Source organism: Bos indicus, chromosome 2 (assembly GCF_029378745.1).
Source record: "Bos indicus isolate NIAB-ARS_2022 breed Sahiwal x Tharparkar chromosome 2, NIAB-ARS_B.indTharparkar_mat_pri_1.0, whole genome shotgun sequence".
In the NCBI taxonomy this organism is placed as follows: Eukaryota; Metazoa; Chordata; class Mammalia; order Artiodactyla; family Bovidae; genus Bos; species Bos indicus.
In genome coordinates, this window is record NC_091761.1 from 41,284,901 (window position 1) to 41,311,064 (window position 26,164).

Below are 26,164 nucleotides of genomic sequence, written 5' to 3' on the forward strand. Positions count from 1 at the left end.
ACAATCATAATTATAAATTTCTTTTAAAAGACCTGAATTTATTACTGAAAATTTCTGCATTAAACTACCAATAGAAGAATAATATGAGTATGCAAAATTTATTAATAGTTTAAGCATTCATAAAGCTTCCCTTCTACCCATGTCTGCAGTAATTCATATAACCACAGAATGTTGTATCAGTATAAGGAGTCTATTACAAATGTAAAGAATATCAAAGCAATTAAACAGAATTTAGATTTTCAGCTAAAATAATTTTGCTTTAATTATAATGGCATTTATGCAATCTATGGTACAATTTACTGAAAGTTATTGAAAAGGCAAAGGCAAAGAGATCTGGAGTTTAATTAAAAGTGACAGTTTAGGCTTATTCCAAATAACTTCTTATAAGGAACTTATCTAGTTCAGCCAAGAATATTAATAACCTATGAGTAGCTTAGTAACCCTAGTAGATACAACGATAAGGTCAAACATATATTAAGCTCAGTTTCAGCATTAACAGACACTCCCTATAAAAATGAGAACATAAAAAAATAGATTATTTTAACTAAATATTTTTCTTTCTAATTTGAGTAACAGAAAACTCTCTAAAACCAATCTCATTTTCCTGGAGGACTGAATTTTCACATAAGGGCAAAAGAAAATTTGCAACTCATACCCATCTTAAGTTTCTTATCACATATTCTTTCATAAGAAATAATGATTTATCACATGAGAAATATAGTCAGATCTTTTAAAATATGTTACTGCTTATTTAAGAAGCTAGAAACTTCTTAAGGGTCAATTAAAAATAATGTTTAGAATGAAAATGGTTAAATTGGTGAATGCAGAGATTTCCACACTTTCTATCTTCACTGCTCCCTTCCTGCTTCAGTAATTTTTTTCTTTACCTTTTTATCCAAAAGAAATATCTGCTTGTTCTGTTCATTAAGTAGTTAAGTTCAAACAACTTACTAATTATTTATGCCCTTAACAACTTAGTAGTCATTTTAAAAACTAATTCAAAAGAAAAATAATATTTTATTTCATTCTTAAATAATCACAGTTACTACTGGCATGTGTACACCTGTTTGGCACCATATCATATCTCAAATCCTAGAATCACTTTGACTATCATCACCCCCATTTTCTGTTACACATTAATTTTCCTTCTCGTAATAGCTCTCGTAATATCACAGCACTGTCAAAAACCTATAGTTCACAAATACATGACATCATCAAAAGTAATGTAATGCAGTCTGGTGTTGAAACTGAACTAACTTGAGCATGTAGTTTGTAGGGTGTAAGGGAAATGTTACTGTATTTTCCTTGAAAATTTTAAATATTCCATAGCCCCTGTGAGTTCAATGGGAGTGCCTGTGGTTTAGAAACCACAGGGCTAAGGATGCTTTAGGATCACAAAAGCAAAACTCAATGCTGGGGCTTCAATGATCACATTCATTTCGAGAATTCCCTGTCAGTCCAGTGGTTAAGACTCAGGGTTTTCACTGCCCTGGGCCAGGGTTTGATCCCTGGTCCGGGAACTAAGATTCCACAGCTACGTGGCCAAAAACAAACAAAGAATCATTCATTTCAAAACTATTAATTTTATGTAGCAGGATATCAACTGAACTCAAGTCAAAGATCACAAAGGTGATCAATGTATACTGAGTGCCTACATACAGGCTGCAGCACACGAGACACAAGGAATACAATGAAGCACCAGGCAAAAAAAGTCACTTCCCTCCTGCACTTTACATTCTAGCAAAAACAACTAATGCCAAATATCTAAAGAAATGTTCATCATGTCATTTTATTTGTGGTAAGGGCTACAAGGAAACTGACAAAGAGCATAGGCTGGCTTGAGAATAAATATGGGTGGAGGGAATCAAGTTACTTTAAGGGATACAAGAAGTCCTCCTTAAAAGAGATAACATGTGTGCTAAACTCTGAAGCAGTGATTTTTAATGGAAGGTGAGTCTGCTTCCCATGGGACATCTGGAAAATTTGAAGACATTCTAGCTGTTGTGACTGGGAGGGATGCTACAGGCAATCTAGTAGGTAAATGCCACAGATGCTGCAAACATCCTAGAATACACAGCATAGCCCACATGTACTACACCCTGACAAAGAATTATCTGACCCCAAATGTTCACAATGCTGAGAAGCCTTTACATAGGTATGGGGGTGTGTGTGTGTGTGTGTGTGTGTGTGTGTTTGGGGTTGGTGGGGACCAGTGAGCATTCCAGGAAAAAGGAACAGAACTTACAAACTCTTAAATAGTAAGAATACAGTACATCCAATGGCTTCCCTGGTGGCTCAGATGGTAAAGCATCTGCCTGTAGTGCAGAAGACCCGAGTTCAATCCCTGGGCTGGGAAGATACCCTGGAGAAGGAAATGGCAATCTGCTACAGTTCCCTTGCCTGGAAAATCCCATGGATAGAGGGGTCTAGTAGGCTACAGTCCATGGGTTTGCAAGGAGCCGGACATGACTGAGCGACTACACTTCCACTTTCATAGTACATCCAAAGAACAAAGAGAGGGTTTGCACAGATGGAGGCCAGTGTAGACAACTGCAACAATTCTTAAAATTCACTCAAGAAAGTTAGAGGAAAATGTAATGAAAAAGGCTGTTCTGCCTAAATAATCCAGTAGCTGTTATTTTAATTATTCAAGGAAATATCAGGCAGTATATTATGGCAGGATTCAACTTTACCTTCTGCTGTAAAATGAGACACAGTAAGGAAAACACTGATCTACACAAAGGCCTACATGGTGACTAAATGGCTATGTCATGGCTTGTACTGGCCTCTGAGCAACTGTGAGATTCTATAGTTGATCAAGCATAACTTTGGTTTTTGTTCAAACCAAAGAACCTGAAGGGACAAAGAGAGGAGGGCATTTTATAATCAGAGACACTTTCACCCTTTAGCTTCCATTTAAAATAATTACTTTCATTACTTTTAACATTGATACTTCTTTTATCCCAGAACATAATTGATATAGTTACAGTAAACTGCTGCCATTTAGTTGCTAAGTTGGCCCAACTCTTTGTGACTCCATGGACTATAGCCCAGCAAGGTCCTCTGTCCATTGGATTTCCCAGGTAAAAATACTGGAGTGGGTTTCCATTTCCTTCTCCAGAGGATCTTCCCTACCCAGGGACTAAACCCAAGTCTCCTACATCTCCTGCATTGTAGGTGGATTTTCATACTTAACTCAATGACTTAGTAAACTGACAACAGAAACTGATGCCACAACTGAGTACAGAGAGACTAATTTATTTAAATGGCATTGAAGAATCCAGGTAGGATCCCCACCAGCAGGCCTCCAGGATTAGAGTCCCTCTAACCATAGCCCTTTGTGGTATCTCTTGACAGTTTATATACAAAATCCTATTTGTTTCTGCAAACAACTCTTGGATATAGGAAACAGTATACATCCTCCTGCACAAAAAATAGAAACCAAGTTCCCAGGAGGTGAACTGGTTTTGCTGGGGTACTTATGTAAACAAGTAACCATCATATCCTCAAACATTATTACATTACTTATTACAAATAACTGCCTCCTTCACCTTCAACCAGGCTTAAAATTCTGGCCTATTCTCTGAGACACATGTGGATACATCACCTATACACACTGGGTAAGACTGAATGAACCTCTTCTAAATGTTCGTTTCCAGATTAATCTCACCAAAATAACAACCTTTTAGAAACAGACACAGCATTTGATATTTGACACATAATATTAAAGGTATTTTCTTTCTCACACTAAATCAGATCAGAGCCTTGCAAAGCAATTTCTTCAGAAGGCCCATTTGTTTCCTATTTCTTCAGTAAAAATCACCAGCTAGTGGTTTAAGCACAAATTTGTTATCTTAGATGTCTGGAGGTCAGAAATATAAAACCAAGAAATGGTAGGACTGAGTTTCTTCTAGAGGCTCTAGGAGAGAATCCATTCTTTGCCTTTTGTAGCCTCTAAAGACTGCCTACATTACTTGGTTTGTGGCCCCATCAACCTAGTCTCTACTTCCATCAGTTACAAATCTTTTTTCTACCTCCTACCTTCCTCTTTAGCCTGTAAGAACACTTGTTGTGATACTGGGTCCATCTGGATAATTCAGGATCATCTCACCATCTCAAAATACTCAAGTTACACATCTGCAAAGCTCCTTTCAATGTGTAAAGTAATATTAGTATATTCACAAGTTCTGTAATGCTGAGTATCCTAAGAAAGCATAATAAAACAATAAAAAAATATTGAAAATATATAAGGATGGGAATACTATGGAGATTATGAGTTTTTCCAAATAAATATTATGATTATTTAAATATTATGAAAATTGCAAATTTCCCCACTTAAGTCTAAAATTAAGATTCTGATCAGCATTCTAGAGAGTCTTTTTTTAGAAACTGATAAGCTGATCTAAGTTTTCAACCCACACAGTGAAGTCAACAACAATAAAAAACAAGCAAGTAGTCACAAGTGATATAACTTACTTACATTTTAAATATGGGCAGAATAATCAATATTTATTTTAGAAATGCATACAAATATGATGAAAATAAAAAAACTGCATGGTATTGATACACATCATTTCAGAACAGTAATTTCCTTGGGGGAATAAGGAAGTGGAAAGAAGTGCAGTTAGATCTTAGCAACTTGTATTTTTAAAACAAAATTTCAAACATTTCAACTTGCAAACAAATGTTAAGACTGAGAAGTGGACACACAAATGTTTCTTCTAACCCATATGTTTGAAATATTTTATAAATAAAATTCAATTGAAATAGAACCAATATGAAGAAGGTCCTTGAAGTATATTGCAAAAGGAACTGGCTCAAATGGAAAATTGCTTGGAACCACGTTAACATCAAAAGTACAACATCCTTCTGGTACATCTGAAATTCATCGTAGGCTAAACACTAGACTGGAGTGCAGTTCAACTGTACGAAGGACTAAGAATTGACATTAGTGTCCCAGAAATCTGAGTTTGTTCCAAAATTCATCCCAATTTCACACAAACCTAGACTTTATAGCCATGAGACTCATTCTCGGTTGGCTACAGACAGCAATTTTATAAAAGAGCATTTAATGGAAGGATTGGGAGCACCATCTGTTCATGAGTCAGCAAAACCAGGGAATTTCTGTCATCTGTTTTAATTCTTTGCTTATGAGCCTTGTTTTCTGTTGTCAGAGGCCTCCAGGGCCAACTCAAGAGTCCAATCTTCAGTGTAAGCTGCAAACTTACAATCACTAAGCATAATGCCCTGAAGAAAAAGCTAAAAAAAGAGCTCTCAAGACAATTTAGAGGTACTCTTTTACTTAAACCTGGGCTCTCAAGTAGTTAAATTGTCTCTTACATGTTCAGTTTATTATTTAATCCAATTAAAGAATTAGCATTTGTTTCATATGAAAAAAAGATCCTTTTTCCTTTATCACATTTCGCCTATTGTCCAAGATTACAGTCCCTCCAGGGACACCCAATAGTACTAAGCAAAGTTCTAAACTTGGCTAGAAGCAGCTTGGACATCACTACCTCTTGTTCTTTGCCTTTAATTTGTACTCAGTTGCATTTCAAATACTATGACTTCTCTGGAAGTCAAACTTGATATAAATTCTGAACACTGTTGCTGACCCAGTGCCATCCTCCCCACACTAAAATAATCCTTGTTCTGAAATTCTGAGGGATCCCCCGCCAACATCCCTGCAAAACCACTCAACTTAAATGTAGGGACTAATTGTCAAAAGATTCTCTATTGTCAAGAGATTTACAAAAATGCCTGAAATTAAGGAAACTTACTTAGTCAAGATTATGTTCAATAAGCTTGAAATGCTGAGCATTTCTCTAACTTTAAGCATATAATTTTTAAGGAGGCCATCAAAATCAGAGATTAAAACTAAGCTTGCAAAATATACTGAAGTATCCAAATCTTTCTTCTATTTGATACTACATAATAAGATCTCCCGTGAAGGGGGAAAAAGCCAAAATGTGCACATTTGTAAGTTGGGAGATACAGACATGAATATAAGAAGTGAAAAAGGGCAAAGTTTACTTGATTGAGTGAAAATTATATTTTAAGTTCCTATTCCTATTTTTGATAGTCTAGAGGCACTATTTCTGATAAAGGAACAGCCTGAACCAGGTGTCGCAATACTAAACCTTCTTCCCCCAAAATATTCACTTCACTTATTATACCGCTCTGCTGCTCACAAATACAAAATCAGCAGCTTTCTTTAGTTGCTCATCCAGAAAGAGCCAAAAAAAAAAAAAATGAGGAATGGAAAGAACATTCCGTTGCATTCAAATATGTTGATTTATATTCTTCATTTGTAATACTGTATCTATTAATACATTGTATTTCACTCTAAAAAACCCACATTTGTTCTGAAAATATTTATATAATGCCTACTTAAAAGTATCTTTTAAATTCATTATTAATGTATTTGTAGTAGCCTGTCAAGTTATCATTTTTTTTTACTTATTTAATTTGAAAGGATAGGGAAGCCTAGATTTGTTAAGTTTTATAACTTCCCAAGATTACACAGTTTCCCACTAAATCTCAGAAAAAATCCTCTTACACACATCTTGGGTTCTTTCTACTATAAATTTCTTAGAATTTACAAATTTGAACCAATTCTTTTATCCTAAATATTAAATTAGACTTAAAAGAAAGGTATTTGCTCTCTTATACCACACAGCACATTTGATAAAAATGGCACTGTGAACATACAACCATCTATAGAAGCAATTTTATAGAAATCTAGTGTAAGGATTCCCAATATGTAAAATATGAATTCATTTATTATTCAATGAATTATCAAACATGAGTCACAATTACACTAGAGGATATCAGCCCTTGAGTACATAGTACAGTGTTAGTTTGAAATTTTAAATTACATACATATAAAGTGCTTAAGATAGAACTTTATATATAGGAGGTTATTAATATATATGATAATTGCTACAATCACTATCATTATTATCATTTATATTCATAGATAATAGTTAACTCCCTTTTTATTGAAATAAGTCCCATTGTTTGTGCACTAAATGAAGAATATAAAAAAGTATAGAATAGAGGCACTATCTATATATAAACATGAAATTTCTATCAACTTGAAGTAAGGAAGACAGATTCTATTCTAGGATTGATCATGAAGACCACTGGAATAAAAGTAAACAGTGAAGGTCCTTAAAGTGACATCTTTAAGGGGAGATGATGTGGAAGAACAGTAACACACTTAAAACAGAACTGGTGACAGAGTCTTCCAGATACCTATAGCTATATTAACTATCCCCAATTCACAGATGAAGAAACTCTGCCGCTGCTACTGCTAAGTTGCTTCAGTAGTGTCCGACTCTGTGCAACCCCATAGACAGCCTCCTACCAGGCTCCTCTGTCTCTGGGATTCTCCAGGCAAAAACACTGGAGTGGGTTGCCATTTCCTTCTCCAATGCATGAAAGTGAAAAGTTCTAGGAAGGTTTAATTAATTTATCTGATATCAAAAAGCTAGCAGAAACTAGAGGTAAACTCCAAACCCAAACTATCCAATCTATCTCACTAACCTTTAGATGAAATCATATTACATTCTTTATATTCCTTTTGTGTAACTTCATTTCTGTGTAAACTTTAAAGCAATAGAGAATATATTAGTCTTGATTCTACATCAAACTAAAAGGAAAAGTGAGTTTGTGAGAAAAAACATGAATGAGAACCTTAGAATGAAATGTCTATCTTTGCGCTCAGGTTTTATGAACATAAAATGCTGACCATAGAGACAAACAACCTAGTAAACTCTAACAAAAATTAAAATAATTTGAATTGAGTAATTTTTCTGGCCACAAATATTCACAGGGAGTCTTAACATTTCTTAGCATGAATCTTAGGCAGAATAATATTTGTAAATGCCTGAAATACCAGATTAAATAAAATATTCAATAATTTAATGTTTAGCATAAAATTTCAAAAAAAATCCTATGTGACAGATTTTGTCACAATGAAAATTAGGTAATATTTTGAATTAAATGAAAAATCAAGAATCAATAATCTAAGCTTTCATCTCAAGATGCTAGGAAAATACTGTAACTCAACCTCAAGAAGAAATGGAAAAAAAGAAAAAATAATGTTAAGAAGAAATCAGTAACAAAATTGGCAGATACAGAACAGGGAACCTCAACAAAGTCAACAGTCTGTTTTTGTTTTTTTTTTTCTAATTTTATTTTATTTTTAAACTTTACATAATTGTATTAGTTTTGCCAAATATTAAAATGAATCCGCCACAGGTATACATGTGTTCCCCATCCCGAACCCTCCTCCCTCCTCCCTCCCCATACCATCCCTCTGGGCCGTCCCAGTGCACCAGCCCCAAGCATCCAGCATCGTGCATCGAACCTGGACTGGCAACTCGTTTCCTACATGATATTTTACATGTTTCACTGCCATTCTCCCAAATCTTCCCACCCTCTCCCTCTCCCTCAGAGTCCAAAACACTGTTCTATACATCAGTGTCTCTTTTGCTGTCTCGTACACTGGGTTATTGTTACCATCTTTCTAAATTCCATATATATGCGTTAGTATACTGTATTTATGTTTTTTCTTCTGGTTTACTTCACTCTGTATAATAGGCTCCAGTTTCATCCACCTCATTAGAACTGATTCAAATGTATTCTTTTTAATGGCTGAGTAATACTCCACTGTGTGTATGTACCACAGCTTTCTTATCCATTCATCTGCTGATGGACATCTAGGTTGCTTCCATGTCTTGGCTATTATAAACAGGGCTGCGATAAACATTGGGTACACGTGTCTCTTTCCCTTCTGGTTTCCTCAGTGTGTATGCCCAGAAGTGGGATTGCCGGATCATAAGGCAGTTCTATTTCCAGTTTTTTAAGGAATCTCCACACTGTTCTCCATAGTGGCTGTACTAGTTTGCATTCCCACCAACAGTGTAAGAGGGTTCCCTTTTCTCCACATCCTCTCCAGCATTTATTACTTGTAGACTTTTGGATCGCAGCCATTCTGACTGGTGTGAAATGGTACCTCATAGTGGTTTTGATTTGCATTTCTCTGATAAGGAGTGATGTTGAGCATCTTTTCATGTGTTTGTTAGCCATCTGTATGTCTTCTTTGGAGAAATGTCTATTTAGTTCTTTGGCCCATTTTTTGATTGGGTCGTTTATTTTTCTGGAGTTGAGCTGTAGGAGTTGCTTGTATATTTTTGAGATTAGTTGTTTGTCGGTTGCTTCATTTGCTATTATTTTCTCCCATTCTGAAGGCTGTCTTTTCACCTTGCTAATAGTTTCCTTTGATGTGCAGAAGCTTTTAAGGTTAATTAGGTCCCATTTGTTTATTTTTGCTTTTATTTCCAATATTCTGGGAGGTGGGTCATAGAGGATCCTGCTGTGATGTATGTCGGAGAGTGTTTTGCCTATGTTCTCCTCTAGGAGTTTTATAGTTTCTGGTCTTACGTTTAGATCTTTCATCCATTTTGAGTTTATTTTTGTGTATGGTGTTAGAAAGTGGTCCAGTTTCATTCTTTTACAAGTGGTTGACCAGATTTCCCAGCACCACTTGTTAAAGAGATTGTCTTTAATCCATTGTATATTCTTGCCTCCTTTGTCGAAGATAAGGTGTCCATATGTGCATGGATTTATCTCTGGGCTTTCTATTTTATTCCATTGATCAATATTTCTGTCTTTGTGCCAGTACCATACTGTCTTGATAACTGTGGCTTTGTAGTAGAGCCTGAAGTCAGGTAGGTTGATTCCTCCAGTTCCATTCTTCTTTCTCAAGATCGCTTTGGCTATTCGAGGTTTTTTGTATTTCCATACAAATTGTGAAATTATTTGTTCTAGCTCTGTGAAGAATACTGTTGGTAGCTTGATAGGGATTGCATTGAATCTATAAATTGCTTTGGGTAGTATACTCATTTTCACTATATTGATTCTTCCAATCCATGAACATGGTATATTTCTCCATCTATTAGTGTCCTCTTTGATTTCTTTCACCAGTGTTTTATAGTTTTCTATATATAGGTCTTTAGTTTCTTTAGGTAGATATATTCCTAAGTATTTTATTCTTTCCGTTGCAATGGTGAATGGAATTGTTTCCTTAATTTCTCTTTCTGTTTTCTCATTATTAGTGTATAGGAATGCAAGGGATTTGTGTGTGTTGATTTTATATCCTGCAACTTTACTATAGTTATTGATTACTTCTAGTAATTTTCTGGTGGAATCTTTAGGGTTTTCTATGTACAGGATCATGTCATCTGCAAATAGTGAGAGTTTTACTTCTTCTTTTCCAATTTGGATTCCTTTTATTTCTTTTTCTGCTCTGAAAACCCACAGCAAACAGTCTGTTTTTTGAAAAACTTTTTTAAGTGTTGAAAAATCTCATGCAAGACTGATGAATAAAATATAGAGAAAATACATATTTCCAGTTATAGGAAAGAAAAGGGAGCTATCATTATAGATTGAAAATATTACAAAGGTAAAACATAGATATTATAAACAACTATGTACCAATAAATTTGACAACTTAGGATAAATAAACAAATTTCTTAAAAATATAACTGACAAAACTGATACAAGAAAAAGTAGAAAATCTGAATAATGATATTACTGATAAAAAAAAATTAGACCTGCAATTAAAACCTACTACAACCTAAAGTTTTCTTTAACAGATAAATGGATTAAGAAAATGCAGAAGATAGATGAAAATGATGTGACTGATGAGGGCTTAATTTCCAAAATATACGGACAGCTCATACAACTCAACAACAGGAAAACAACCAAAAAATGGGCAGAAGAGTTAAACAGACATTTCTACAAAAAAGACATACCAATGGCTAAAAAGCACAAGCAGAAATGCTCAACATCACTAATTATTAGAAAAATACAAATCAAAGCTACAATGCGGTATCACCTCACACCAATCAGAATAGCCATGATTAAAAAGTCAGTAAGTAACAAATGCTAGAAAAGGTGTGGAGAAAAGGGAACCCTCCTAAACCGTTGGTGGAAATGTAAGTTGGTGCAGGTTCCTCAGAAAGCTAAAAATAATTTCTTGATGATCTAGCATATACCTACTCTTGGGCATATACCCAGACAAAACTGTAATTCCAAAAGATACCTGCATTCCTATGCTCACAGCAGCACTATTCACAATAGCCAAGCATGAAAGCAGATGAATGGATAAAGAAGATGTGGTACATATATACAATGGAATACCACTCAGTCATAAAAGGAAAAAAATGCCATTTGTGGCAACATGGATGCAACTAGAGAGATTATCATAGTAGGTGAAGTAAGTCAGAAAGAGAAAAACAAATAGCATATGATATACTTACATGTGGAATCTAAAATATAGCTCAAATGAACTTATCTATGAAACAGAACAATCATACAGACACAGAGAACAGATTTGTGGTTGCCCAGGAGGATAGAGGAAGGATGGACTGGGAGTTTGGGGTTAGTAGATGCAAACTTGGAGAAGGCAATAGCACCCCACTCCAGTACTCTTGCCTGGAAAATCCCATGGACGGAGGAGCCTGGTAGGCTGCAGTCCATGGGGTCGCTAAGAGTCAGACATGACTGAGCGACTTCACTTTCACTTTTCACTTTCATGCATTGAAGAAGGAAATGGCAACCCACTCCAGTGTTCTTGCCTGGAGAATCCCAGGGACGGGGGTGCCTGGTGGGCTGCCGTCTATGGGGTTGCACAGAGTCGGACGCGACTGAAGTGACTTAGCAGCAGCAGATGCAAACTATTACATATAAAATGGTTCTCACAATTATATTACAGTTATGAAAGATATTCAACCCACTCTAGTATTCTTGCCTGGAGAATCCCATGGACGGAGGAGCCTGGTGGGCTACAGTCCACATAGTCGCAAAGAGCTGGACACGACTGAGCGACTTCACTCACTTATGAAAGATATTAACATCAAGAGAAGCTAGGTGATATATAAGTGGGAACTCTCTATATTATTTAAGTTTTCTGTAAATATAAAATTATCTCAAAATAATGCATCTTAAAAGAAAGCATATGACAAATTTCATGGGAAAAGGAGAAACTATGTATCATACTATTGAAGTAAATGTATTAAAAAATTTTGGAAATAACATCTGAATAATGTAATAAAATGTAATAAAATTTGTTATATATTAATATTAATGCCAATTTTTTTCCTTTCCCCATCCCATCCTTTCAGTAGTCTCAGGAAGCCTTTTCCACCTCTATTTTTTTTCCTTTTTCAGATACAGTTTTCAAAATGCCATTTTAAATTTGTGAGTCAAAGCCATTCATGCAGTTAAAACAAACCAAAGAGAAAAAAAGAAAAAACTCACTGGAAATTAAAATTTGGGTGAAGGACAAGGCATTTATACTACCATTCTGAGTCCAGAACTAATACTAAAATGAACATGATTTCTTATCATCCTAAATTCAAGAAAGAACAACAATATATAAAGAAATAACATGTGAAATAAAGGAGACATTTTCTCAAATGTTAGTGTCAACAAAAACTTAATAAGCCAATTTTGTCATGCTATTTCTAAGTGGTTTCACATCAATCAGAAAGGCTGCTATTAATAAACATTATATAAATAAACATTTATGGGGCAGTTTAATTGATATAACCTGCACTGAAAGCATGGGGAGCTGTCACATTATTGGCCTTTGACTTCATAATTACAGTTTTAACAATGCATTACAAAGAATATTTCAATAGCTCGAAAAGTCTTGCTACAAAAACTATAGTCATTATATTATAATTCACTAGACAAAATTTGTGTGCAATAAGAGAGGATTAAAGTCTTCATTGAGGTGAATAATAACACTAATCAAAATAGGATTGCTGTTTCAGGACAATATGTGGTACATAAAAACTGTTCAGTGTTACTTATATTAAGCTGTCTCATATACTGATTGGTTAGATCTATTAAATGTTTGGGCTTCCCAGGTGGCACAGCGGTAGAGACTCCACCTGCCAATGCAGGACATGTGAGTTCAATCCCTGGGTTGGGAAGACCCCCTGAAGTAGGAAAAAGCAACCTGCTCCAGTATTCTTCCCTGGAAAATACACGAACAAAGGAGTCTAGTGGGCTCCATGAGGGCGCAGGAGTCAGATACGACTGAGCACACACACACACACACACACACACACACACACTAGATGTTTTAGACACAATTTGTCATGTTTCACGTATGTTTTATTTCTGACTGCCATTCATCTATTGATGATGTTTTTGTTACAAAAATGTTAATCTTCATATAGTCATATTAACAATAGCTTTCTTACAGAGTTCTAACAGTTTCAATAGAATCCCAAACTTTCTAACACTTCATATCTTATTAGAACAATTAGTGTTTCAATTTTTCAGTTAAGGAAACCAATGTATTTAGTGATATGAAGGTTTACAGAGGATCTTATAGAGTAACTATTTGAGAAATATTTGGACCTAACAAGTAATACGTATTTGAGGAACCTGAGGAACTTACAAATGGTAAATATTCAGAAAAGGCTTCTGGTTAGCCATTACTATATGGACGGAGGAGCCTGGTAGGCTGCAGTCCATGGGGTCGCTAAGAGTCGGACATGACTGAGCGACTTCACTTTCACTTTTCACTTGCATGCATTGGAGAAGGAAATGGCAACCCACTACAGTGTTCTTGCCTGGAGAATCCTAGGGACGGGGGAGCCTTGTGGGCTGCCGTCTATGGGGTCGTACAGAGTCGGACACGACTGAAGCAACTTAGCAGCAGTAGCAGCAGCAGCATGATTACTATTATTAGCATCAAATGAAATTTCATATTTCCTCTTCCTCTAGTTAAGGATATACCAAATAGATAAATTTTAGTAAACTAATATTTTAAATCATAAAGTTTAAAAGCATTTCCATTTCTTCAAGTTTTTCATATCCTCCTATTAAGCTTCATACTTTTTGTATAACTTCCATATTTCTTAAATTTATTCACACATATTTTGTAGTTTATGTGGTAGTTTATATTATTATTATGAATGGATTTAATTTTCTCATCACATTTCTCAATTTGTTATTGGTGTTGCAAAGGAAAACTACTGATCTTTATCGGTATTACTCTTTTAATGATAATAGTCTATTTTAAAAGAAAATTAATCTCAATTTCAGTACACTAATCCATTGTTTCTGTATTCAAGATTATTAAAACAGAACCATTTTGCTTGCACAGTTGGTTTAAGAAAGAATTAACTGAAATGAAAATTAAAAAGCTGTATTTCCATAAATGTATTAGAAACAATTCTAGTAGATGTCACAGGTTGAATTGTGTCCCCTTCAAATTCATACCCTGAAGTTCTAATTAACCCCCAACACTTCAGAATGTGTCTGTATTTGGAGATAGGGCTTTTAAACGAGTAATTACATTGAAAAGAGATCATAGGTGGGTCCTGCTCCAGTATGACTAATGTCATAGAAAGAAGAGATACAAGAGGCAGACACAGAAGGAAACCATGTGAAATCACAGAGAAAAGATGCCAATCTGCAAGCCAAGGAGAGAGAAGCCAGAAAAAACTGAGTTGAGACCTTGATCTTGGTCTTCTAGCCACTAAAACTGTGAGAAAATAAATTTCTATTGTTTCAACCACCCAGTCTGTGGTACTTTCTAAGGCAGCTCTAGCAAACTAATATAATAGAAGCAAAAAATTCAGAAGTAACTTGTTCTCATTTCAGAAGAGAGAAATCAGTATCAGAGAAGTCAAGTTACTCTGCCAAGGTCATAACACTAAGGGGAAAAAAAAAAAAAAACCAACAGTATTCAAGCACAGTTTAAAATACAGAAAAGCAAATGATAAAATATCTTGGGTTACAACCTTCTGAGATGAGGGTTATAACTACATTCTTGTAGAGTTTAACAATTTGGGGTTATGCCTATGCAACATATGACAATCGGATGCAACCAAAGATTATTTTGCTTGTTTGCTCACACAGCATAGTCATAGAACATTGAGGATGACAGAAAACTGGGTACCATCTGAGGGGCTGGCAAGTTAACAACCTTTATGAACTATGATAAAGCAGATCTCCTAAAAATTTTGAATAAATTCAATTTTCCATGGACATACAGATGAGCTGGCTACAAATGTAGACATCTGAGAAAACTTTAAGTTTGGGTGGAGGTCATTTGGTGTCAACTAAGAGAAACCTATATGCAGGTCAGGAAGCAATGGTTAGAACTGGACATGGAACAACAGACTGGTTCCAAATAGGAAAAGGAGTACATCAAGGCTGTATATTATCACCCTGCTTAAGTAACTTATATGCAGAGTACATCATGAGAAACGCTGGGCTAGAAGAAACACAAGCTGGACTGGCGATTGTTATGAGAAATATCAATAACCTCAGATATGCAGATGACACCACCCTTATGGCAGAAAGTGAAGAGAAACTAAAAAGCCTCTTGATGAAAGTGAAAGAGGCAAGTGAAAAAGTTGGCTTATAGCTCAACATTCAGAAAACGATGATCGTGGCATCAGGTCCCATCATTTCTTGGCAAATAGATGTGGGAAACAGTGGCTGACTTTATTTTGGGGGGAGCTCCAAAATCACTGCAGATGGTGACTGCAGCCATGAAATTAAAACACACTAACTCTTTGGCAGGGAAGTCATGACCAACCTAGACAGCATATTAAAAAGCAGAGACATTACTTTGCCAACAAAGGTCCATCTAGTCAAGGCTATGGTTTTCACAGTAGTCATGTATGGATGTGAGAGTTGGGCTATAAAGAGAGCTGAGCGCCGAAGAATTGATGCTTTTGAACTGTGGTGTTGGAGAAGACTCTTGAGAGTCCCTTGGACTGCAAGGAGATCCAACCAGTCTCTCCTAAAGGAGATCAGTCCTAAGTGTTCATTGGAAGTTCTGATGTTGAAGCTGAAACTCCAATACTTTGGCCACCTCATGTGAAGAGCTAACTGATATGAAAAGACCCTGATGCTGAAAAGATTGAAGGCAGGAGGTGAAGGGGATGACAGAGGATGAGATGGTTGGATGTGGATGGCATCACCAACTCAATGGACATGAGTTTGAGTAAACTCCGGGAGTTGGTGATGGACAGGGAGGCCTGGCATGCTGCAATTCATGGGGTCGCAAAGAGTCGGATACGACTGAGCAACTGAACTGAACTGAAGTGTATTTGAAAGGTCTTTTATTTATCAGTGAATCTGTTATTTAGTGGTCAGTGGCAAAATTTCTAATCAATAATTTATACAAAATTAATAGCTTCCATAAGAACAGACTGACATCTATGTTGACATGAATTTACCCTACCATTGCCCATTCCAACCAAAAACAAGAACAGTGATTCTCATTATGCAGTGCATCTGGTAATTTTTTAAAATGGAATGAGAACAATTCCTGCTACTGTTGAATAGTGAAAATATTAACAGTTTCTTTTTCAATGAGTCTGGTCAGTTAAAACCTGTATAGTGCTTTGCAAGCCAATTCATTTTCACCACCAAGTGAGGGAAAAGTCAAGCAGCTGACAGAGAACTGTCAATTTATTCATTTCTATAGTATATTTACCATGTAAAATCACATTAAACAACTTGTGTTTCCCAGAATATCAGTCTTCTCACTGAAAGTAAAATTTAAAAGAAAAATTTGAATTTTATCACTGCTTCCTTAGTAAAGGAAGTATGTAGTAAAGTAGTAAAGAAGTAAAGTAAATATGTAAATCGTATTTATTCTATTTCCCTAATACATCTGAATAAAGGAGTATAGGTGTCTAAGAAATTTGTCAATCAATGTATGACTGATAGTTTTTAATGCACTCATATTTCTTCTAAATTAGATCTTACAACTGGATGAATTTAGTTCTAAGATATAAGACACAGGGTACCAGGCATCCTAGAAATGTAACACAGTATTGCTTCCTTACTTGTTTTCACTGGATAATATCCTATACCTCAACAACTGGAAAAGAAAAACTAGCCTCTGCCAGATAACCCACTTGTACCTTTCAACTTCTCAGTTCTTAAAGGTGATAATCAAGGTGAGCGATCACACCCCTAAGATGCCAATGCATTGGCTTCCCTGGTGGCTCAGATGGTAGAGAGTCTTCCTGCAATGCAGGAAAGTGAAAGTGATGTCACTCAGTTGTGTCCGACTCTTTGTGACCCCATGGACTATAGCCTACCAGGTTTCTCTGTCCATGGGATTTTCCAGGCAAGAGTACTGGAGTGGGAGTGGGCAATGCAGGAAACAAGGCTTTAATCCCTGGGTTGGGAAGATCCCCTAGAGAAGGGAATGGCTACTCACTTCAGTATTCTTGCCTGGAGAATTCCATGGACAGAGGAGCCTGGTGGGCTACAGACAAGTGGTTGCAAAGAGTTGGACACATCTGAGCAACTAATACTTTTATATTTTACAGAAGTTTTATTTGAAAGGCCACTGTACCTTTAGTGCATGAAAGAGAATAAAGAAAAAAAAAAAAAAAAAAAGGACAATTGATCTATCAATTTAAGCTGATTTTGAATTAGGAGTGACATTATCTTTTTAAGTATTGCTTAAAAAGATATCACATATAGGCATATATGTGATAGTTACGAATTTGGTTATGAATTCAAGTGGAAGAAAAGTCAAGATATAAATTTAAAACAATCAAAATAATATAATAGGTTTATTTCTTGTCATAAAAGGGTCACAGAAAATTCTAACTTATTCATGTATTATATTTTGAGGTGGTAGGTGGTAGAGGCAAGGAAGCTTAATGATCTCTAGGAATATACTCGGAGAAGGCAATAGCAAGCCACTCCAGTACTCTTGCCTAGAAAATCCCATGGATGGAGGAGCCTGGTAGGCTGCAGTCCATGGGGTCGCTAAGAGTCGACAGAACTGAGCGACTTCACTTACACTTTTCACTTTCACACAATGGAGAAGGCAATGGCAACCCACTCCAGTGTTCTTGCCTGGAGAATCCCAGGGACGGCAGAGCCTGGTGGGCTCCCGTCTATGGGGTCCAACAGAGTCGGACACGACAGCAGCAGCAGCAGCAGCAGGGATATACTAGAGTCCCAGGGAGGCATATTTTGTCTAGAAAACTTGAAGAAAAACTGAGTTTAGTGAGAACTGGACACTAAGAAAATGCTCCCTGACCAAGCCCATGTGTTCATTGAAGATTAACTGTTTTCCTGCCTTGGGCACTGGAAACTTTTACTTTATCTCCCAAAGTCATGGTCCTTGGTATTTGGCTCTATCACACATCTGGTCTTCCTCTGGGACTCTATCGTGTTTTTGGCTCAATCAAAGTCTTGCCATTTCAAAGATCTACAGCTCTAAACCCATTTCTCTTGAGAAATTACATTCACAGAGGGCTATTTGTCCTTTTCAAATTCAAGCAATAACCTCTTCTTTCACTTGTCTGGAAAGGGCATGAGATGGCAAACCTGTTTACCTGTAGTGATGGGGGTAATGTAAGGAGAGTTCAGACTTTTAGAAATATTAATGCGGTGCCTTACCACCCCACTTTACCCCTCCACTACACCCCCCATTTTCCCACAATAGGGATAGAAAACATATTATATTCATTCTTCCCTAATGGAACCACAGCAACAACAATTAAAAGAAAAACCTGGACACTAGTTTTCTTCTTAAAAATATACCTTGTTGCATTAATTTTATAAGAAAAAATAAAAAAATAGAGTAGAACACTAATTGAATTTTCTCAATTTCCTTTTCAGTAATTCTTTAGCCTTACGTTTTGTAACTCTTCTAGTTGGCAAACCATTCTAAAAGAACTAGAGAATATAACTTTAATCACACTGATAAATAAGTACAAGGAATAACTGTTAACAGCTCAAAAGGTATACATTTTATAACAAATGTAATACTGACCTCTCAAGAGAAGCATTATTTTCAATTCACTTCTTAGTAGACTATTAAGTACAACTTTAAAGTGGATTTATGTAGTGAAAAAGTACTGTAAGCTTGGTATGTATCCCCTGCTGCACAAAAATAATGTTCTGGAGCTTCCCTCATATTCCAACAGCAACAGCAGGAAGTAGTTTGCTTGCTAGAAGTTCTTACTGCCATTGTACAATGGGCAGACTCAATTATATTGATATGATCTGAACAGCAAGCAATTATTGCTCATTAGATAAAAACACTGTCCATATAACTATGATCTCATAAGACAGGCGATGTATTTCACGAATGATTTTCCAGGAAGTTATAGCAAGAAACATGTGAGAGAAGAATTTGGTGCTTATTAATTTTCTATGTAGCTTCAGCCATCTTTATGAACATTTTTGTGCTCACTGTCATTTCCTTTCAAAATACATACATTTCAAATACATATATATGTGTGTATGTACATCCTTACCACCAGTAATAATATAATAATATCATTACATGTCTTTATAATATTAGTACATGTCTATCTATGAATCAAAAATTTTTATAAATTTCTCTAGTAGAATACCAGTTAATATATTTTATGGTATACATTTTATAAATAAAATAAAGTTCAGAGGGACTTCCAATCCTGGGAAGACAGAGTAAAACTTATCCCTGTGTCTCCAGTTAAGTACAACTAAACTCCATAGATGTTATATTTAAAGCAAACATAAGAAAGAGAACAAGGCAAAATAGTGGTAGATCTCAGGGCCCAAGAAAAGACATAGTAATTAGTTCACTGGATTTCCTTTTTACTTTATATATATTCCAGACTTGGAACAAAAGAACTCACAACTAAGAAACACCAAAGGGCACAGACATAAAATGCCTCAACAAAAGTTTGCTCCCTCTAGCCAAAAGGAAAGAGAAAGGACAGCCCAACAAGATGGAAAGCTATTAGGCAAAAATCCTACTCCAGTCAAACACCACACAAAAACCTTCGGCCCTTACCTCACCCACACCAGCAAGTGTCTAGTGGGGAATATAGATTTCCACCCTCCCCTGACTATAACAAAGTAGCCCACTACTACTGGAGGGATCTCAGAGAAGACTGAGCAGGGAACTCCCACCTTCTCCTCTCTTGTGTTGGTGGAGACTGCAGGAGGAATCTGGATGTCTATAACCAACAGGCAGTAACAAGGTATCCCCCCAGTACCATTATGGCAGTGTCAGAGGAGGCCTGGTAGAAAGACAGAAATTTCGCCATAACCATGTCACACCCCTCCACCTCTACAGTCAGTGGAGGCCACCTGTGGAGAAGTACGGTGGCTTTGCTATACCTCCCCAACAGAGAGATATCAGCAGAAGCTGAGTAGAGGGCCAGAATCCCCACTTCTGCTCAGCAGTAACGAGGAGACTCCAGGGTCAATGGAGGCTGAGTGAGAACCTAAATTTCTGCTGCCATCTTACCATCTCCCATCCAAGCAGAGTCAGAGGAAACCAGCTAAACCAGAAAGGTTAAATGAATTTCAGAGACCCATAAAATGTCCACTAGTCATTCCAAGAACCAGGAAGGCCTCAAACCGAATGATAAAATGCAACCAATAGATGCCAAAACCAAGATGACAAAGATGCTGTTAATTATTTGAGAAAAAACTGAAAGCAGACTTTCTAAAAATGCTTTAATGAGCAAGTGTAAAGCCACTTGAAGTAAATGGAAAAGACAATCTCATCAAACAAATAGAAGATATAAAGATAAACAAAATGGAAATTTTAGAAGTATAAAACACAATAACTGAAATAATAATTACCAGGGACACAGAGGGACATTAAATAATGATAAAAAGCCAAACCACCAAGAAGATATAACAACCCTAAATGTGTTCATACCCAAACAGCAAAGATGAAAAACATGTGAAACAAAATCTGACAGAAATGAAAGGAAAAGTACACAAATTGACAACTATAGTTGGACACTCAAAACCCCCTTTTTGTACAGTTGATAGAACAGTTACACCAAAAACTAGGAAGGATACAGAATAAGTTCAAACATCATCCACCAACAGAATCTAATCAACATTTATAAAATATTCCACTAACGAACATCAGAATGTACATTAATTTCCAATACCCACAGAACCTAGAACAAGGTAGACCATAAAATAAATCTCATCAGGTTTAAGAGAGCTGAAATCATGCAGCATGAGTTCACTGACCACAATGGAACCAAATCAAGAATTAGTGACAAAAGATAAAAGGGAAATCTCCAAATACTTGACAATCCAACAACATACTTCTAAATAATTCATAGGTCAAGAGGAAATCCAAAAAAGCACAATGAACCGCATGAAAATGAAAAAAAATAACATACCTGGTGGTGGGTTAGACTCTAAGTCATGTCTGACTCTTGTGACCCCCATGGACTGTAGCCCAACAGGCTCCTCTGTCCATGGGACTTCCCAGGCAAGAATACTGGAGTATGTTATCATTTCCTTCTCTAGGAGATTGTTTTACCCAGGTATCAAATCTGTGTCTTCTGCATGGCAGGCAGTCTACTGCACTACAGGCAGATTCTTTACCACTGAGCCATCAGGGAAGCCCCAAAACATATTGAAAAAAAGCACAACACAGATAAAGCAACATTAGAGTGAAATGTATAGCACTAAATGCATATGTTTGCACAGAGGAGAGGCCTCAAATAAATACTCTAAAATCCTACTTCAAGAATTTAGAAAAAGAAAAGTAAAATAAGCCCAAGAAGCCAGAAGGAAGAAACAATGAAGTAAATTTAAAAAAATGAAATTAAAAACATGGACTTCCCTGGTGGTCCACTGGTTAAGAATCTGCCTGCCAATACAGGGAACACAGGTGTGATCCCTGTTCCAGAATAATTCCACATGCCACCGTGCAAAAAGACTGCACCACAGCTACTGAACCTACTCTCTAGAGCCTATGAGCCACAACTAGAACAGCCCCTGCTCACCACAACTAGATAAAGCCTATGCACAGCAAGGAAGATGACAGACCTTGTAGACATTAGAAGGCTTATAAGAGAATGCTATGAACAATTTTACACAGAAATGTTTGACAACTCAGATAAAATGAATTAATTCCTTAAAAAAACATAAACTAGCAAAATAGAATATGAGATAGAAAATATGAACAGCCTTACAGATATAAAGAATTTAATTCCTAACTAAAAATCCCCCAAATAAAAAATTTTACTGGAAAATTCTACCAAACATTTAAATAGTAACTAATACCCATTTTACACAATCTCTTCCAAAAAAAAAAAAAAATGGAAGAGGAAGGAAGTACTCACAAATTCATTTATAAAGCAAGGCTTATCCTGATACCAAAACAAAAACAGTACAAAAAATATCAATATCCAAGCTTCTCTGGTTGCTCGGTGGTAAAGAATCCACCTGCCAATGCAGGAGACACGGTTTTGATCCCTGATCTGGGAAGATGCCACATGCCTCAGGCAACTAAACCCATGTGCCACAACTACTGAACCTTTTCTCTAGAGCCCAACAGCCACAACTGCTGAGCCACGTGCTGCAATTACTGAAGCTCGCACGCCCTAGGGCTTACACTTGGCAACAAGAGAAGCTATCCCAATGAGAAGCCCTCATACTGCAACTAGAGAGTAGTCCCTGCTCACTGCAACTAAAGAAAAGCCCAGACAGCAATAAAGACCTAGCACAGCCAAAAAAAACATTGTTTAAATAAATAAAGAAAAATAAACTATTAACTGTCATGTTAATTTTAAAAAAATATTGATATCCCTTATGAATATAGATGCCAAAATTTCTAACAAATATAAACAAATAGAGTTCAGCAACATATAAAAAGTAATTATAAACCATGACCAAATGAGGTTTATTCCAAGGATGCATAGCTCTTTCAATATGAAAAAATCAATCAATATGATCTACCACACTAGCCCATTAAAAGAGAAAAATCACTGCATCATATTAATTGATGCATAAAAATATTTGACAAAATTTATGGCACCATCAAATTTGTTATCTGTTGAATTTCTACTTCTTGGCTCAAAGATGGCCATCTTTCTGCTGTGTCCTCACAAGGCAGAAGGGGCAAGGGAGTGCTCTAAGATCTCTTTTATACAAACACTTTTCCTGTTCATGAAGGTTCCACCTTAAAGGCCCTCCTTACTAATATCATTGCATTGGGGATTTAATTTCAATATATGAATTGGGGGTGGGGGGAGGAAACATAAATATTCAGTCAATATCAAGGTATAATATTTTAAAATCTATTTTTTTTAATTTTTTTAAAATCTATTTTATCCCTATATACTAGAAATGAACACACAGACACTCAAATTAAAAAAAAAAAAAAAACATAATACCATCACAATCAATAAAAAAGAAAATACTTGGGAGTAAATCTAACAAAACATACACAGGATTTGTGTCCTGAAAAATTATTAAGTGCTAAGTGTATATATCAAAGAATATCTCATAAATGGGGAGACATACATTGTTCCTGATGGGAAGATTCAAAATTGTAAAGAAGTCAATTCTCTCCAAAATTGATCTATAGGTTCAAATTAATATGTTTCAAAATCTCAGCAAGGTGTTTTATAGACATGATAAGATTACTCTAAAATTTATATGAAAAGGCAAAGGGACTAGAATTTCTAAACAACCTTGATAAAGAACAAGGCAGGAAGAATCTGTCTACCTGATTTGAGACTTACTATACAACTATATAAATAAGACTATTTGGTTTTGTCAAAGCAACAGATACATAGGTCAATGGCACAGAGTAGAGAATCCAAAAATAGATCCACACAAATACGTCGGACTCACTTTTGACAAAGGTGCAAAAGCAGTTTGATGGAGGAAAGATGGCACTTTCAACAGTGCTAGATAAACTCAACATTCATTGGCATACATGGAAAAACGAACCTTGATTTAAATCTTACACTATATACAAAAGATAACTCAGACTTACATGTTAAATGTAAAACTAAAAACTATTAGAAAAAAACAAAAAACATTCTTTGGGATCTAGGGTCAGGGGAAGAGGTATTAACTTCACTCGGAAAACATAATTCATAAAGTGAAAAGTTGGTACATTGGACCTCATACAAATTAAAAAATTTTACTCTCTGAAAGACCCTGTGAAGATGATAAAAAGATAGGCTACAGACTGGTTGAGGATATTTGCAAACCACATAACCAACAAAAGACTTGTGTCTAAAATATACAAAGAACTTTCAAAAATCAACATAAGCAATCTATATAATAGTGATGGAAATATTCTGTATCTTGACTGTTCCAATGTCATTATCTTAATTGTGATGTCGTGTTTAGTTTTGCAAGAGGTTACCATTAGGGGAAATGAGGTAAAGGGTACATGGGATCTGTATTACTTCTTAACAAATACATGTGAATTTGCAATTATCTCTCAAAAAGTTTAAAAAATTAAGGCTCAAAAATACTGATTCTGAAAGTAGCTAGAAAGATGCCCTAGCTTTTTCTTATGAGTCACTCTGCCTGAGTTAATCAAACTTAGAATATGGCTGTTCCTCAGTATCCACAGGGAATAGATTCCAGGACCTCTGAAGAGACCAAAATCTGAGAGGTTGCTTAAGTCTTTTATATAAAATGGGTAGTATTTGAATATAACCTACCTATATCCTCCCCTATACTTTAAATCATCTCTGGAGCACCTGTAATATATAATACAGTATAAATGTTATATAAATAGTTATAAATACCATGTACATGGTATGGAAGTAGTTGCCAATGAGTGGCAACATTTTGCTTTTTGGAACTTCCTGGAATTTTTAAAAAATATTTTCAATCCATGGTTGTTTGAATCTGTAGATGTGGAACCCGTGGATATAGAAGGCCAACTGTAGAACACAGAATCTGAACAAAAGCTTGAAATGAGAGAAGTAATCAGAAAGCAGGGTTGACTGGATCTAAAACAGGCAGATCAATCAGCAGAAAAAGTCAAGTCAGAAGCAAAACCAAGAATAGGAGATCTAAGTCAAAAAGTAAAAGCAAAATGTTAAGTTTTCTGTCTAGACTATGGGAAAGAAGAAAGCAGAACATTTAGAAACAGAAAATTGTCTGGGAGTTTCAAATATTAATACTTGGCTACACTGCACTTGATGGCACATGCTTCACTTTCACTGGTTCAAAGCTTGATTCCTACATAACAAAACTAACTCTCCTCCTCCAGCACCAATTTGGATCAGAAATCAATTAATATTTATGCAGAGCTTACAAGAAATATTTAGTACTTGGGAAAGGTATTACATAAAATCTGTCCTGACGGATTTAAAAATGTAATAAGAAAACAGTACAAAATTGTTTATTATAAGTAAACCATTATGAACATTAAGTTCAAGAGTAAATGGGTCTCCGGGCTAGCACATTGCCTGTTTCACCACTTACAAGTTATGTTGTTGTGTTAAGGCACTAAGTCATGTCTGACTCTTTGGTGACCTCATGGGCTAGACTGCAAGGTTCCTCTGTCCATGTTATGTTCCAGGCAAGAATACTGGAGTGCATTGCCATTTCCTTCTCCAGAGGATCCTTCCAGCCCAGGAATTGAACCTTGTCTCCTGCAATAGCAGGCAGATTCTTTACCACCGAATCACCAGAGAAGCATTAGTTATTCACCTTTGCACAAATTTCTGAACTTCTCCATTAATAAAATTAGAATATTTTGAATACACATGGTTTTATAGGGATCAAATGAGATATCAGATGCTGATTACTTATAAAAATTAAATAAAAACCAAGTCTAAATGTAAATCTTGTGTCTCAAGTCAATAATATAAAAGAAAAAAATCATCAGGTTAGAAGATATTTGACTAAAGCTCATCTTTTGTATTCTGTAATTTAAATTGCCTTACAATCTTAAAAAACAAATAATTACATCCCTTACATTTTCATCTTAATATATAATGGTGTGCTATTTGAAAACAAATGTGCTTTTTTTTCTGTGCTTATGAAAGTTGTGACTTTGCCCAGATCCACATATTCCAGACTCATCCTAACCAAATTGGAAATATATACTGGAATTCCTAATGGAGATATCAAATAGAGTTCCATTATAAATTTGAATAAGAAACTTATAGAGAAAATGGTCCTTATGAGGCACAGTCATAATCATAGGACAATTAACTGAGTCCTTGACTTTTCCTAACACTTCACTCAGTACTATAAAGAAGCAAAGAGGTATTCACATTAATTTCTAAGCCCTTTTATTGGCATACTTACTCTATTACATATTGATTTATGGCATTTAGATTCATTGTTAAAA

The 26,164-nt window shown here is 35.8% G+C and overlaps 1 protein-coding gene across 3 annotated transcripts in view; it reads right to left on the reverse strand.

Annotated features, from left to right (window-relative positions):
• Nucleotides 1-26,164, reverse strand: part of KCNJ3 (potassium inwardly rectifying channel subfamily J member 3) — a 194,047-nt gene that overhangs the window by 126,046 nt on the left and 41,837 nt on the right. The gene's annotated exons all lie outside the window — the stretch shown is intronic.